The following is a 17489-nucleotide window of genomic DNA, read 5'->3' on the forward strand; positions in this document are numbered from 1 at the left end:
ATACCTGTCAACTTTATAACCGCTGAGAACACTCTGGGCACATTAGAAAGAAAACATAGGTGCTCAAGCGAAGGTACAAGTCGTGTTTGATTTCAAAATACCGAAGGGTTTAGCTGCCCCGCATAAGAGGAGATTAAAGAAAACAGCCTGATCGAGAAATGGCTGACACGCTCGCATCGCCCCATAGCGCCGCTTAAGCAGCCACGAAGGCACAGTTCAGGCTGGAATTGGTTTTATGCATACAAAAGTGATAAAAAGCATTTCAAATGTTCCTACTAGTTGTGGGCGCGTGTCCGCTTGTGCAGGGTGTACTATCCTAATGTTTGCGTGCGCGTGTACATGCGGGCGTTATTCTATGTGTGCATAGGTGTGCCATCTAACTAACCAGCCCGTCAGCGCTCGTCAGCGCTCGTGTCTGTTTGCCCTCTCTCTGTCCAGGTTTTTCGCGCTATTTTCGATGGTGTCAGGTGTACCCAACTAGCCCAAAGTCAAGCTTTAGTAACTAACCAGCGCACTCGCCTGCTAACCACTGCCGCAAGACGTGCCCTCCTAGCAAGGAACCGGCCTACTACTCACTATCCTCCTGTCCAACAGCCAAGCTTCCCCCAGGCATGCGGCAGGACCTCCTCATTTCCATTTTCCACGCAATGTTCACCCCAAATCCATGGGGGTAGGCGCCACGTCCCAGCGCAATATATTGCTAAATACGACCCCCAACAGTGCTTCGAGTCTTTGTAAACGCTGCCGCTTCTCACCATACGTCCGCGTTCATTGTCGCAGTCGTAGGAGCAACGGCCACTCCCATTACTTGCCTCTTCTTCCGCTCCACAACCTCACATGAATCTGAGGAAGCACCCATCGCCCTTGCCCTGACCCTACTGGCAAGCCCAATATTCGTCGTTTTTAGTTCTTAAATGGCTAAATGGCATTTATAAATTTCTCCCATGGTAGTAATTCCGCACGGGACGCCAATTCTTCCTCAAAGTTTTTCATTTCCCTCCTCCCCCCCATCCCTGCCTGCCTTTGGGTACCTGCGCATACGGGAGTCCAATTGACGGAATCCGCCCACAAGGCAACGCGAGGCCTAACTACCCGACCTGGCCGTCAGGCATTGGGCTACGACGGCGCCTTATTTTTCGATACCTTTTCCTAAGCTTCGAGGCGATTACCCCAATTTCAAATCTGCCCGTCGAACCTTTTCTATCTCGCACCCGTACCTCTCCCACAAGAAAGAAAGGTTCCTTCGTCTAGTTCAAACTGACTCCATCACCACCCTTTCCTTTTACCATCGCATCCACCCCTCGTTGTTTCCCACCCTCAAATTTTCCCGCTGCGACCTCAAGGAAACCTATCATAGCAAAATGTGCTAGTGCCGGGCCGACCCCTTTCCTCCCATCCCGACCCTCTCCCAATCGTTGGGGGCGGTGAGCTATCCCGACCCCCCGGGGGTCCAAATTCTCCCTGCGTGCTTGGAGCAGCAGTGCCGGCCTCACCGAGGGTCTCCACCCTCCCTTCTCCGTAGTATCCAGCGTATGGGAGAGATACAGTAAATTCGTTCATTCACTCATTCCTTCATTAATTTATCTGCCGCTAGAGATGCACTCGGGACCTGCACATTGGCTTTCAATGTAGCGTTCATACCTTTTGCGAAGACCTGAAGTAAAGATCCTCGCAACCTTTACTAAGCCTTCGTGCTTTGAAGGAGAAAGCCCAACGATTTATGGACTTCTTTATTACTGCACACCAAACTTTGCTGCGATTGTGAGCAGATACCCCAGACCAACGCACCTTCGAATTTCAGAGGCGTTCACAACCTTCAAAAAGGGAGCCTCGTGGGTAGGCATGACATTAATGGCCCTACAAGCCAAAGAGACAAATTATTCGGCCACTGTGACTGTCGCCGGTGATGCGACTGCTTATCAGTCATAATCCTACAATGTTGATGGTGTTATCACTTGTTTTAACGGGATGTTTGGGTTTTCGTACTTCCCTGAAATATTTCACGTTTTTCGAAATAAAATTAAGTGGCCAATTAGTGCTCGTCCGTTTCTGTTAGCTCACGTCCCGTCTCTTGCTCCGTTTTCTTCCATGCTACATAGTGTCAGAGAGTATTTTAAGTGCGAATGCACTTTATAAGCGACCCCAAACCATCCACCGCCGGCGGCGGCGGCGGCGTCGGCGTCCGCAGTGCTCCTCTATATTTAAGAAAGAAACAGAATCCGGCGCCAGGTTTCGATCCGAGGACTTTGCGGCCGCAGCGCGACGCTCTACCGACCAAGCCACGGACGCGACGCTGATATCAGTGTTAGTGACGCGCCTTATATCTTTAACGCATTCAAACTTCGTCGTCAGCGGCGTGCGTTGGCGACTCAGCGGCGTTATAGCGGCTTGATAACTGCGTGGTGTACACGTGATACTACAAACCCGATGGAAGAGATGGAAGAGAAGGCGGTGAGGCGGTGGGCTGCGGGGGCCGAGCGCAAGCGCCGCAAGCGGGCCGACAACCGTGCATTCGCACTTTCACATTCTCCCCCTCGGGGAAATGCGGGGGAATTTTTCGTATTTTAGTCGTCTTTTGATGCAAATTGCTCTAACCAACATACTGAACGCGCTTCACTAAGAAATTTGTCTACAGTCAGTGCTTTCCTCCGCATGAACCAGTTACACACGTACCGCCAAGTGCACCTGTCAGAGCACACGCATAAGGCCAATTCTTGCTTCAGTCTGGAAAGGCACCGGTAAGCACTGTGGAACGTGCTGAGACCCTGGTTCAGATCCGCCACGAGCTCAACTTATTTTGTTTTGTAGCGCCAGTAATTTTCGTGCCATTTGTGTGGATGCCGCCAACGACAACCACGGTCACTTTTAGCCCTTGATGAGACACCTACGACTTCCGTCTTAAAATGAGAGCTCATAAAACAACCAAAAGCTTAAGTAAAATGCGCCCAATGCATTGCAAAATTTGCTTTGCTTTAAAATAATTGGATGTGGGTCTTTTACCGTCCTTTATACTTTTCACACTCTCCGTCTTCTTGAAAAGTTGTGAGCGTCCCCTTCAATTTTTGTATGATAATATTTCGGGTTGCACGCATGCTACGTGCTTTGACTTGTCTGTTGCAAGTGGACTGCCAAAGACGCTGTACTATAATCGTCCTCGCGAGAGAGTGCAGGCATTCTTGAAATTGTTCCATAACATTCGTGGCATGCTATGTTATAGGGATAGCCCGGCACTCTTCTTTATGGAAATCCGGATCCTGACCTCGCTTCTTATTACGGTGCTCGCTTTCGTAAAGAGCTTGAGTACAGGCGACTCCCTGTGAAGAGAAGCATAATCTTCATGCTGCTGACCATGCTCCTTCTAATCTTATTGAGCAGCCGATTCCACGCCAATGTAAACTCATTATTTTGTAGGATCGTGGGCCTTTCTTATCCCGCTTTGCCCGTTACCGGGCATATGGATTGAAAGACCTGATCCGGTGCACGAGTATGACGCAAATCACAGCCCTATGCTGTTTCTATACGCACCAAATGGGGGCATTGATTCCGGAACGAAACCCACTTATGCTCTCTTCACTGCGTAGCCAAAATTCTTTAGCCGCTGCAAAGGCTTGGAATTACTTTACATACGTAACGTGACTGGGTCCATGCACTTCCTTCGGAATATAATACACAGTGTACTCTTCAGAGTACCTTGAGGTTTATATCGATGTGGGAGTGATAAGCGGGTTCAATGTTGCGGCATTAAAACCACTTTGAAGGCGCCTAAGCTTCACTATTATGCATGGAACGTGATAGCGTTATCGTGTCCCCTTCACATTGCTTGAAAAGTATTCGAGCGGTGAAAACTTTCTGCCCGGTTCGCACACTATCTACTGGGGCAGCGCCTTGCTATTCCCGGGTCTTAGTGGGCGCCTAAATGTGGCGCTGCGAAAAGTTTCGGTCCGAGTCAGCACCCCCAACTGCACGGAGCCCTTAACACTACGCACTACAACGCAAACAACGGTCGTTATCACTAGTCATGAGGTGATCGCCAGATGCGGTTTGAAAACACAAATAATGCAGAAAAGCACCGAAACGAGTTTTTTAAACAGGGGCCGGTTTTGAACACAAGACGGAATAAGCCTGTGCAAAACACGAGGATGAAGAAAGACGATAGGATGAGTGCAACTTCCAGGTTTTGCCAACAGTGTTGACATGAACTCCTGAACTATAGGAACAAAAAAGTGGCGAAACATGGTACCCAGGGCGGCCATTCACAAAACTCTCCGCAATACTTTCGGTCAATTGGTCTCACACTCCACAAAGTCCGCAAACCTGCGAGTAAGTGGAAAAGTAGCGGTCGGGGCATTCTCTCAGTTGTAAAAGAACCTTTGAACTCGTTACGAAAGGTTCTTTCGCGGCACCTTTCACTGGAAGGCGCTCTAAAATAGCTCCAGCGGGTGCCTGAAAAACGTCCAAGGGAGATAAACGAGTCCGTGGGAAGGGTGGCAAAGAGGTGCTCTTGCATCAGCAGACACCTCTGTGCAGCCCGCCTTTTTGGTGGTGCCCTTTCTTCTTGGAACGAAGTCAGCGGTTGCAAAAGCTCGCTCGCATCGACACATTAATTCAGTTGGTTGCAAAAGCACTGCGTAAGTCCTAGCCCCTAATATTAGCGCCTAGTTGTGTCACTTGACTGGTGCTTGTCCCCACGCCATGCATTACAGAACTTATGCAGAATTGATGTCCAAGACGACAATCTACAAAACAAGCCCGTCTGCTGAAGCGCATACGCATACATGCGTACCGAACGACTTCATCCTTCTGAAGAGAGATCCAGCCACAGCTCGGTAAGAGCGGCATTCGCAAGTACACTCATTACAATAATTTCAATAATTGCACCGTATATTGAAATATATACGTAAATATTTGCAAAAAAGGATATTTTTGATCCATAAGCAAAGTACCTGAAACAAATTCGCAGCGCCGTGTCCTCGTTCTGTAACCATACATTTCCATTATCCGAGCTACACTCGACTACGCCTCAGTTATTTGGCACCCTCACACCACGTTCCTTACAGATTGTATCGAATCCATCCAAAATAAGGCGGCCCGTTTCATTTTGCGCACCTACTCTCCTTATCATAGCGTTTCGGCATTAAAACAGTGACTTAACCTTCCTGATCTGAGCACGCGCCGAAAATTTTTCCCTTTGTCCCTTTTTCATTCTCTCTACTATTCCAATTCGTCTTTTTCAACAACTCAGATTCTTCCCGCCATTATGTGTCCACCCGCAATGACCATACATGCAAAGTTGCTCCCATATGTTCCGGCACAAAAAAACATCAAAATTTTCCTTTGGTAATGTCTATACTGGAGTGGAACGTTCTTCCTCAAAATATTGTGTCTCTCACTAACACTTCTGCTTTCCAATCTGTGTTGGGTGCGTTTTTAAATGTATAAGATATTTTCACATCTATCAGAAGTACAAATGCCACTTTCGTCAGCCCTTTGATTTCTTTGATTTGTTTAGTTGTTGTTGTTGTTTTGAACAGTACGTTATTTCAAAACCTGACCCCCGCGAGTGCCTGGTTCAGTGGTGTGATGCACTGCAGATGTTAATTGCCCTCTTACTCTCTCTCTTTCTCTATTTTTTTTTTTGTAAATTGAACCTTTTGCACAGATAGGTGTCTGACTGTCATTAGTAGTTTGTATTGATATGTGTCTAGTTATTTTGTTGGAATTGCATCCCCACTATGTAATGCCCTTTCGGGCCTTTAGGGTATTCAAAATAAAAAAAATCACGCCATATCCACGGAATGAATGACCATAAGTGGGGCGAAGCTCGAGAGATGGAGATCATCGGTAAGACTGTGTGCGTACATTGTACAAATCAACTTTTATTTTCGGAGTCAATGCTCCCAGGCCCAGACCTGGTGAAAGACCCCGCGCCATCGAGGACTACCGCGCACCTCCACCACAATTTGTCACGTAGGATGGGACACAATGGTAAAGAAAGAACTTTTATTTAGGGCGAACTTGTGCCCGAACAAGACGAGAGGAAACGAGAAAAGGTCCTTGCGTCTCGTTCGATCTCCGAGAACGACTGCCTGCGTTCGTGGCGTGATCTCTTGCGTGATCTCCCCCTCGCAGTGCACGTGCGCTCGCGCCTCCGTTGGCGAACACAGACAAGCTCGTGCTCCCGGTGCCGAGTTTGCGCTGTCGCTTGCGGCCGGTTCTTGCGCGTGCAACGCGGCCCACTTTGCGTCATCTCCGAAAGCATGCGGCGGTCACGTACCACGATACACAAGGGATGGACAGACCCATGGCTTTAGGAGCTTCGCCCTTAGTAAATAAATAAATTAATTAATTAATAAATACGCAGAAATGCCACGAGCCCTCAGAACTACATTCACCGAGATATGATAAGAGTGATCGATTTAAAATTCTTTAAGCGAAGAACAGAATTGTATCACGCTCAAGTAAATATACCAAGTCCAGTGGGAAGACATCAGCTATCAGAGATGCTGGTACTGCGGTTCGATGGCCGAGTGTTCGCTAGTTTTTTTTTTGGCCAGATAAAGTTTTGTTATAGCATCGGCAACTAATGCAAGCACTGCTTATTCGTGGCACTGCACTGCCTCGTTGCTGTGATTTCACAGGTAATTGGGTCCCGCCATCGACTATGACCAGAGATCTGGCTTTGGTGTCAAACTGGCCGTACAACACTTTTATTAGCCTTCCCTCGCAAGTAACATGCACTTCTTTGCCCATAAGCATTGCAACGTCGCTAAAAACCAGCCTAATAAAGGCGACGTATGTCTGGTTATGTTCTCTGCGGCGTCAAGCTGCATGCCTTCCCACACTGATACTTAAGAAGGCCCTTTCTATAAAACATACCTTGTCCGACTCCTCGCTTTTTTTTCTTGGCTTTGATTGGTTACCATACTACACGCACAATGTAACTCTGTCCTCTACAATAGAGGTATATATTAGGGTACCTTCGTAGCTTAAGGGTACCTTCATGGTGCTCCAACGACACAAAACTGATGTTGCAGTCAGGTATCTCAGGGAATAGCCATACTGCTTACGCACTAAAAAATTATACGCAGACTCATTCTTCCTGCGCTATGTAAAAAGGCAAACTTTCTATGCCTCACTGATGGTGTTCGATGTCACGCCAAAACGCCGAACGCAGCAAATCCAACTTTACACAACGGGTATCATGAAACGATGTTGATGAAAAGCAAAGGCATATAAAGTCCGGCAAAAAATAAAACACTTCCCCTATTCGGAATCGAACGTGGGTCCCACGGGTTATGAGGCCGACGTCTATCCGATTGCGCCTTTCCGACGCAGTCGAAGCTGTTTGGACTTTGGTCTTTGACTTTGCCTGTCCAATGTTCGCCTTAATGGTTTAAAATACCTATATTAAAAATACAAGGTGCAAGGATTGCATAAAACGTTCGTCGTGACATCAGGCAGGATACATTATTTGCAGATAATAATAAGTAAAGCCCGATTTCTGTAAACACATAAAATGTCACCTAACAAAATATTCCGTACTAAGCCTTTGTTCTCTTGCCATAATAACTGCATACATTTTTGTGTACTAGAGTTGATAAACACTTATTCGAAAGATGTGCTCCGTGAAACGGAAAATAGGTGTGCTGGTACCTAAACAGTGAATGAACACTGACGACTACTACTCTTGAACTCCTCAAATGCCTATTCTATGCGAGTCCCAGAAAGTTGTAATGCTCCTATTCCTGCAAACTTCCCGAAGGAGTTAAGTAAGGGGCTTTCACTCCTTAATACACATGTGCCTGCATAATTCCATTTTTTTCTCTGTTGAAGTGGCGTAGTCACGGGAATTGTTTGGGGAGGGGTGCAACAGTTAAACTGTAAAAAAATGGAGGTGGTCCTCCACAGCTAGACTTTGAAGCGCGCGCTGTCGTATTGCATGAACAGCTTTGTTGAATGGGTTTGTTGGGTTTTCGCTACCTTCCTCGAAATCCCTACACAGAGGCAATGACCAGCCCGGAAATGCCAGCACACAGCTCCTGTAAGTCGATGCACGCAGCACTCATTTTGTCTCGCTACGTCGGTAGAGCGCATGCACGTTGGCTGCCCGCCCAGCCGTTATGCTGCGCTTCTACTATAGCATGCAACCAGCTTCCTTTTTTTAAGAGGCATAAAGATACGAAGATGGCAGCCCATTGGGCATAACAAGTAAATCCTTCTAACAGGTTTACCAATTATTTGAACTAACCAAGTGGCACGCGCGGCTGGGCTCAGTGGGTACGGCTGCTGAGACCGAAGACGCGCGTTACTTACCAGCCATACCAGCTGCATTTCTGATGTAGGCGAATAGCGAAAACGCCCGTGCGTCAACATTTCGGCGCGCGTTAGAAATCCCTGGGTCATCAAAACTATTCCGAAGACCTCGAATACGGTGTTGCTCATAGCCCAAGTAATGATTCGGCGCGTTAAACCCCATGATCAGTCAAGTTGCCAAGCCGTGGTTTTGCATTCGGATGACATGGCAACATGGTAGCGCGAATATGTTCGTTCACAAAAGCTCGACAAAGAGTTCGCGCATGCCAAGACCGTAGTAGTAGAAAAAAGACGGCAGCGCTTTTTACAATACCTATAGAGTATCCATTTTTATATAAACTATTTCTTTTAGGCTTTCACAAGCAGACGAGGAAGAACGACGAAGTTCCGCGGTGCAATGACGTCTAAGGCCAGTTACCATCTCTGATCCAGGGAAAACATTATGGGGCAGGTAACCCTCCAGCATCTACGGAGAATGTGGGCGCCTAGGCCAGAATGCTCCCTAAATTTGGTACTTGCTAACAACAGAAAGCTTTGCAACGCGCCCACAGAAAAGTGCAGAGAAAATTTTAAAATTCCTTTATCGTGCGTGCGGAGGTCTCACATGTGCGGTAGCGGTGTAATTGTGTAATTCTACGAACACGCGGTTTCCGCCTCAGAACTTCAAATTTTCCCATTTTCATGTAAGAAAGTGTTTCCAAACAGTTTTAAATTATTTTTATGCATGCCTACTTCCGTTTTATTATTTTATAAGGAAATTATCGTTAAGTACCGGAAGAGCGGGTGCTCAGTGCACTTTCACAGTTTTTTCCGCATAAACAAATTTACCCAGGAGGTAGAACTACACTTAAACGAACCAGTTTGTGCCAGGTCCTGCTCGCTTTTACAGATAGCATTTCTTAGGGGCGAAGCTCCTCTTGCTCGGGCCCTGTCCCGGCCGTAGGCGGCAAATTGTACACGGCACATTGATGATGATAGTGGCAGGATGCCCCTAGGGATTGGCCTACCAAAGATTGGCCGAAGAGGTGAAAACGTTCAACTTGGTCGTTGCTACCCAACAAGAAGGAGAGGAAGAAGAGGTTGTCGTTCGTCGTTTGCGAGCTGAAGACACGTACCGGGGCTACGCGACACAAGACGCTCTGCAGAAGGCGGAGATCAAGGTGGCTTATATGTCACACACCGAATTCGCCAACTTACCCATGCAGATTCATATCGTCCAAAACAACCCCTACATAACCACCACAAACATCGACGTCATCGACGGGCTTGTCAACGAAGCGGTGGAACGATTGACGCGTCGAGTCTTTATATGATGTGTGGGTGAATGTTTCACGGTTTTACCGATAAACATTTTAGTTTCGATCCTCTTATCATGATTCACCTTATGGAGATGGCGGGATTTTTTCACTGTTTCTTATAGGCCTCCGCAGATGCTTCCTTTGGATTTTCTTAGAAGTGTAGTTCGAAGCTGTGCAGCAATCGCTCAAAGAAATATGAATTGAACGGTCGGAGGGGGCACCCCTCTACAGGTACGTTATTCAAGTTTGCACCGATGGTCTGTTAGCAAAGGACTGAGTTTTAGTAATTTCAGTTTTTTAATGATTGCCTTGAATATTTTTTTGCTTCTTCTAGTCTGGCTAGCGCTATTTCCTGCAGCACTGCGCACGACCACTAATGGAGATCTCACCAAGCAACGGAAATTGTTCCGGCCAGTCGCCGTTGTCATCGAGTTTCCAGAACACCCATCTACGTCATTTATGTACCACTCACAGCGTGTTCTAATGCTTCGTACAGCTCCTTATCAGCCAACCATATGAAGGCTTTTGTAATATCAGGTCAGATAGTTTCTGCAGTGTGGCCCTTGACAGATTTCGGCCTTAGGAACTGCAATGACTCAAACACTTGCCTGCAAAAACTCCGCGGTGGATCAGTGCCTCAGGTGTTGTGGTGCTAACTACAGGGCCTGACTTCTGTCCCTGCAGCGGTGACTGCTTTTCAAATGAAGGCCAAAACAAAAAGGCCCCTGCGGAGAAATTTTGGCTGAAGTTAAAAAGCCCCAGGTGGTTGAAATTATTCCGCAGCAGCCAATTACGGCGCCACTGAGAAACATTCAACGGATCAGACATTTTCAAGCAGAGGATCGAGTCCTAATTTTACCACTCTTCAAAACTGTCCGAAGGATACCGTCGCTGTCCCCAGCCCTGCGATAAGTTTAACAACAGAATGCAGACGCTACCCTTTACTGTTCTTAGATAACGAATTTAGCCGTTGCGGTATTACGGTGAGTATTACATTATTAAACGTGTCTTCGTGGTTAAAATAAACAACTTAGATGGAGACGCCGCCGTTCTGACAGGTAATATATGGAAGTCAAAGGTGATTACTGGCAGAGCGATTTCTTCTAGAGCCTGTATCTCGCTGGGAATTTCATTTCGCTGTGAGGGAATGTGTTCCAAAAAAGAATGGGAGATAGAGAACGTGAAATGTAGGAAAATAAAAGTAATAACGATGAATGACAAAAGAACCATAAAGCCGACAACACAAAGAAGGTAATAATCAAATACTTATAACCACCTTCCGGTTCCGTTGGTATTGTTTACATAATGTTCCGGTTTGACTTTTCTTTCTTTTTTAGGCGCACTGCAAAATGTCTGATACTCGTAGTGAGGGCACACGTCGAAACCTGGTTAGAAGCCTACCGCAGGACGATTTTTGTAAATTGCCATTATTTCACGCTCACATGGGTTATCGGCCTCTCGCATCTCTTCTCCTAATCTGAAAAACTTCGGGTAGGGGTGGCAATACGCGACTCTTAGATCCCCCCACTATGCATGCTTGTTTGTATGCTGTTTTTCATGGCGCGAATATTAATACAACTGTCAATATAATACCCATAGCAAACTGTTCAAACTTTTACCTCCCTAATATTGGAGGTTTTAGACGTTGTGCTCCTTCTCACATTCGAAGGAAGTGATCTAGGTTAGCTGGCCAAAAACTGTTGCTAATTTCATTTCACCTCATTTGCGCTTTATTCAGCATGAATTAACACAAAAAAAAATCCCGCCAGCTCCACGAAGTGAATGATGATGAGAGGGTCGAAGTTCAAATGCTTATCGGTAAAACCGTGAAACATTCCCGCATACATCAAATAAAGACTCGAGACGTCAAGCTTTCCACCGCTCCGTTGACTAGCCCGTCGACGACGTCGATGTTTGTGGTGAATATGTAGGGCTTGTTTACGATGATGGGAATCTCCATGGGTAAGTTGGCGAATTCAGAGTGTGGCATTTTAGCCACCTTGGCCATCACCTTCTGCAGAGCGTCTTGTGTCGCGTACCCCCGGTACGTGTCTTCAGCTCGCAGGCGACGAACGACAACCTCTACTTCTTCCTCTCCTCCTTGTTGGGTAGCAACGAACGCGTTGAACGTTTTGAACTCTTCGGACAATCTTTCGTGAGCCAAACCCTAGGGGGATCCTACCGCAATCATCATCATTCCGTCGTGCTTGGCAGCAACGAGGGACGGGACAGGGCCCGAGCAAGAGGAGCTTCTCCCCTAAAATACGCCTAACACAGTGCGGACATATAGTGAAACACTAGTGGCGGGTTCTGGGAGATACATACAGACAGGTGTAGTTTGTGACAGACGACTCACATAATTGGTGATGTAAAAATGCTAGCACAAAATCATTCAATATAATATATCACTATAGCATGATAAACATTCATGGGGATACTTACGGCACCGTCACTAATGTTCGCAGATGCAATTACGTGTTTAGTCACCTGCGCGCATACATATCAAATGGTAGAGAAACACAACAACAGGAACAAAAAGACAGTAGTGTTGACAGAGCCCTCAGGCTTGAGCTAACAAATGCTTTTCCAGGGTTTGAGAAAATTGGGGTAATTGGTTTATAACATACGGTGTATCACTCCATGTCCTAATGACGCTATACTGCAGTAACCGCCCTCCATATTCATTTCAAACTTCCTGAAAATACAAGCTCTCCATCGAGAGATGTTTGGCGTTACATAATTTATTATAGAAAACAGACACATCGACGGTCAGATTATACCTTAAAATATTGTACACACGGATATTTGCCAGGCGAGCAAGAGTTCTAAAGGCAAAAGATTTATTTTGGGTAGTGTGGCTTGCTGGAGTCTTAGTAATTAAAATGATTTATAATTTTCAGCGCTCGTTTATGCGGTTCCCTGATAGGATCTAAATCTGGTTTGTACGTTGCTCCAGACCCGAGGAATCGATGCACGAATAAATGTAGCCCTTGAAAAAAGCAAAACAGCCTACGTGGTATAACTTAGTCAAAATAACCTCCAGCTTTTCGGAGGGCGTTGCAAGCTGATGCGAGTTTAGTAGTAAATTTACGGCTTATCCTTGACAGTAACGCAAGCGAATTAACATTTTTTTAGAGCACGACCACTGATTGGACATTACTTGGTATTGCACGAGACAGCATATTTGGTTGCATTACACTGTCCTGTGAGGATGTGATATGGGGAAGAAAACACCGAGCTATGCACCCGCATGGAGATCAAAGTAACGGCTCGAAGGGACGGCGGCGTCCCTAGAACGGTCGTTTTGATCTCCGATGCGGGTGCGTCACTTGTTTTATTTCTCTATCTCATGCTTACGTGATTCTCGAACGAGTGAAGGCATGCATTAATCAAGCATATTTTCTATCACTTAAAAAAAAATTACACCCATCTCCCCGAAGAGAACCATGAGTAGGATGCGGAGCGTCATGGGGGTTCCGTTTGCGTTTCCATTATGTTTGTTAGCCAAATTTGGTGGAAATGTATTGAACCCCGTAATGCTCATATATCCTACTCATGGTTCCCTTCGGGGAGATGGGTGTAATTTTCCTTATTGTATGCGTATATACGCGAGTGAGACGAGATTGAAGTGGTATCTAAAGGTCTTTATTTAGGTTTGCATGTCTTCTTACTTTGAGTATGACGGCCTTATGGTCGTTGAAGTGCACAGTAGCAGCGGTTGTATGTAGTCGTCGCCGTTGCAGTTGGTAAAGACAAGATCTATACACGTTCCGTGGATTGTAGTTGGGTGTAATTGCTGTTAGTGTTTGCGCTGATGCTCTCACTTAATTGCGTCAGCACACTCACTGACGGGGCTGTTGCTTCCATCATACTTCATCTTAAGATTCACGGAGACAAGCGCAAGCACAACCGGAGTTGTTGTTGTTGTTGTTCCTCTTCTATAGCACGTACCCACGTGGGGGATTGGCCAAGAACCGGTTGTGTGCGGACGCCGGACCACCGCCGACGCCGCGGGACATACCCCCGAGCATAAGACGCTCCGCATCTAATAATCGCCGTTTAATTACACAGTTCGCTGCCCACACTCTTGTAATTAAGATATGCCTGCCGAATGGGGTCCTTTGCAGAAGTTTCATGTTACGCATGGCGCAACCCATTTGCAAGGGATTTAACTTTATTCGCTTCAAAACGCCTCAGCTAAGCGTTCTGAAACGTGTTCAACGTTATCATTGTGTTTTTGGAATTCAGTATTCAGTACAAGGAATGCGAATTCATTTATGACTGACGGTGCGTTGTGTGTCACAAAGTAAAGGACCTGGAACTAAGGGCGTAAAATCATGTTGAATTTTGAGGAGCGTGAAAAGAATTCTTTTCAATTTTTTAAGGAAATATAAAAAATGCGAATTTGTGGTTCCCCACAGGGCTATAAAAACACAGCACATTTATTTGGGCGCAAAACCTAAATGTCTCGTCGAACGTGAAACGTTACTGTAGTTGCCGGCGGCAACATAAATTGTATGAAACTGACGGCCCTCCAAAGGGAAAATAAATTAGAGAAATTAGGGTCAAATCGGATATGAATCCAGGTGGCCAGAGCAGCCAACGGCGGTAACTACGTCGCTAACCCGCCCCACGCCACAACGAAGCCAGGATTTCCTTAAATACCATGACGCGTTCCGTGTGAAGGTTACCATGACGGCACATGCGCAAAACCGGTACCAGCTTCATCTCTGGTTGTAGATAAGCTGCCGCGTAAATTGGGGCCAGTGTGCCTATCTGGAAAATGGGTGTCTAATAACGAAGAAGCGAAACCGAAGAAAGAGACGCAAACATGACGCAGCAGTTGAGAAGCTTGGATAATGGCTGGCTATCGCCTTCCAATCACGTAAGCATACGTATTTTCCGGAGGAACTTTTTTGAGACTGAAAAGAACATAACTGTTCCATACCACACCATGAAATTCCCAGTCGAGCTTCCCGACAGTTTCTTGTTTCTAGGCACACATGAGGTTAAGAAACGGGCTTTCAACAGAAAGTTCTCAAAAGATGATAGATCAGTGGTACACCCCTTTGACACTAGCGTGTTGCGTTAGTATCAACTTCTAAGTTGTCCTTCTTCCACGCAGCTTCACCGTATTTAGTAGAAATATATATATATATATATATATATATATATATATATATTGTAATGAAGATATCATGGCCACTTCCTTAAATGGGTGTGTGCCGTGCACGTCTCGCGTCAGACGATGTATGTACTTGGATATTGGACAATCCACCACAAGTGGGTATGTGCTTGAATCTGGGCTAGACAGCCCCATCGAGAGCGCTGTGCGCGGGACTGGTGCCCCGACCCGAGAGCTCGCTTGGACGCGTTTGGACTCCGCGATAGTCAGGCCTTGCTTTGCCTTCCTGCCAATAAACCCCACTATATTTTGGTGAAGGTCGTACACCTTATAAGGTCCCCAACCTGGAATTACGCAGCGAGTGCTTACACCCGCAGCTGGACGAATCGACGAGGAAATGGCGTCGCCGCAGCCCGCGCCCATCATGTGCTCCGGTGTTCTGCCCCAACGCGAACCTCCCCACTTCAGTGGCAAGGACGATACCGACGCAGAGGACTGGTTGTCCTCCTACGAAAGGGTGAGCGTTCATAATAAATGGGATGACGCCATGAAGCTCAACAACGTCGACTTGTATCTGGACGAATTAGCCCGAATGTGGTTCCGTAACCATACAACCGATGCGCGAACTTGGTCGGATTTCAAGGCCCGATTCTTGGCGGCGTTCGCTCGACCCGCTGTCCGCAAGCTTCACGCTGAGCAACGCCTACGCACGCGAGCCCAGCAAGAAAATGAGACATACACAAGCTATATAGAAGACGTCGTGGACCTGTGCAGGCGAGTGAATCCTGAGATGCCCGAGTGCGATAAAATCAAGCACATTTTAAAGGGCATTGAGGACTATGCCTTCCAGATGCTGCTGGGAAAGAACCCGCAGACTGTGAGCGAGGTTACAAATTTGTGCCTCAGCTACGACGAACTGCGAAAGCAGCGCGTTTTCACACGCCAGCGTCGGTCGCCGAATGATGGCTTATCTCGAGGGTCGCTATCGTCTTTAACCTGGCCTCCCGACCTTTCGTGCCTTTTGCCCCACATTGAGCAGTTCGTACGCGAAGAAGTTACGCGGCAGCTGTCCCTGCTCCCCTGTGCTTCTGAGCCTGCGTGTCCTTTGCCTGCGAATGTGCGCCGCCTAGTCCGAGAGCAGGTTGCTGAGACGCTCCCTTCAATCGGCCAACCGACGCCTGTGCCCGCGCCTGTGACTTCCGCCGCAGCAGCCCCGTTTGCTTCGCCTTCCACGGTGTCCTTCGCGCCATCTGTAGCGGCATCGCTCGAACCCCAGGTGGCAGCGCCCCTTGCGCCACCGGTGGCGTCACCTCTTGCCTCTCCTGGGACGATACCGTTAAGTTATGCTGCAATCGTCCGACAGCTGCAACCAGGCGTTTTCCAGCCTTACTACCGAGCCTTACTCCGAGCCTTATTTCCAGCCTTACTCCGAGACGAAAAAACACTCGATGGCGTGAAAACAACAGTTGAATCAGGCTTGACGTCACAAGAAACAGGCACAAGCACGGAGGAATTGGGCGGAAGGGACGTGTCGTCCGTCACGATTAACCTGACGGGCAGGTCATTCGATGGCGGCTCGCATGACGGAAATAGTTCGACCTGAGCACGAGCACAATCAATGATGGCGTGATGACGTGATAAGAAGTCCCATCCGAGGATGATGTCGTGAGAACACGAGGGAAGGACAATGAACTGGATGATGTACGTGATGTTTTGGATAGCTACACGAGCGGTGCACATTGCCAACGGTTTCACCTCTTGCGCGCTTGCGGTTCGGAGAGTAAGGTCGGAGAGTGGCGTCGTCACTTTTCGCAATGAGCGGCACAGGCGTTCACTTAATACGGACACAGCGGCACCAGTATCGACAAGCGCTAATGCGGCTACACCTTCAACAGTCAGTTCAATAACATTGGCGGGTGAGGAACGAGGACTTCGGCATTTAGACGTCGTTGCAGTTCTATATATATATATATATATATGTATATATATATATATATATATATATATATATATATATATATATATATATATATATATATATATACAGAAAGAAATGCCGGCAGTCTACAACGCCAAAGAAGGCATAGGGGAAGGTTAGACTATTTGTTTTTTTTACCGTTAGTGACGTTACATTATTATTAACTTTTATTAATTACGTGAGATTAATTACCCTCAAGCGTCAGATACAGTGTAAATATAAATACCCCAGAAAGTGAAGCAGAACACAGTCGCCCAGATAGCCGAGTTGGTAAGGCATTCGAGATCGAATCGAAAGGCGTGGGTTCGGTCCCCACTCTGGGCGCGTGTTTTTCTTTCTTTCTCACGTAATTAATAAAAGTTAATAATAATGTAACGTCACTAACGGTAAAAAAAAAAAAAAACAAATAGTCTAACCTTCCCCTATGCCTTCTTTGGCGTTGTAGACTGCCGGCATTTCTTTCTGTATTTCCTAACGAGCCCCTCATTTCCAAACCCTATATATATATATATATATATATATATATATATATATATATATATATATATATATATATATATATATATATATATATATATATATATATATATATATATATATATATATATATATATATATATTACAGGGCGGGCAAGACAGAGCCCGCGCCAGCAACTTCGTTGTCGTCGTTATCGTCGTAGTCCTAATTGGGTCATGACCGGCGTGGCATTGTCCGCCTTTATGTGAGTTCCGTGACATGATCCTCCGGTCAAGGGAGACCGTCCCGGTCGAAGCC

General features: G+C 46.6%; 1 non-coding gene across 1 annotated transcript; it reads left to right on the forward strand.

Moving 5' to 3' along the window:
- Nucleotides 1–16966: 16966 nt before the first annotated feature.
- Nucleotides 16967–17038, forward strand: Trnar-ucg (transfer RNA arginine (anticodon UCG)). Its single transcript has one exon. It is a non-coding gene; the product is annotated as a tRNA-Arg (tRNA).
- Nucleotides 17039–17489: the final 451 nt, after the last annotated feature.

The sequence above is a fragment of the Haemaphysalis longicornis genome, unplaced genomic scaffold (assembly GCF_048455015.1).
Source record: "Haemaphysalis longicornis isolate Haplotype H1 unplaced genomic scaffold, Haemaphysalis longicornis Haplotype H1 scaffold_4, whole genome shotgun sequence".
Lineage (NCBI taxonomy): Eukaryota > Metazoa > Arthropoda > Arachnida > Ixodida > Ixodidae > Haemaphysalis > Haemaphysalis longicornis.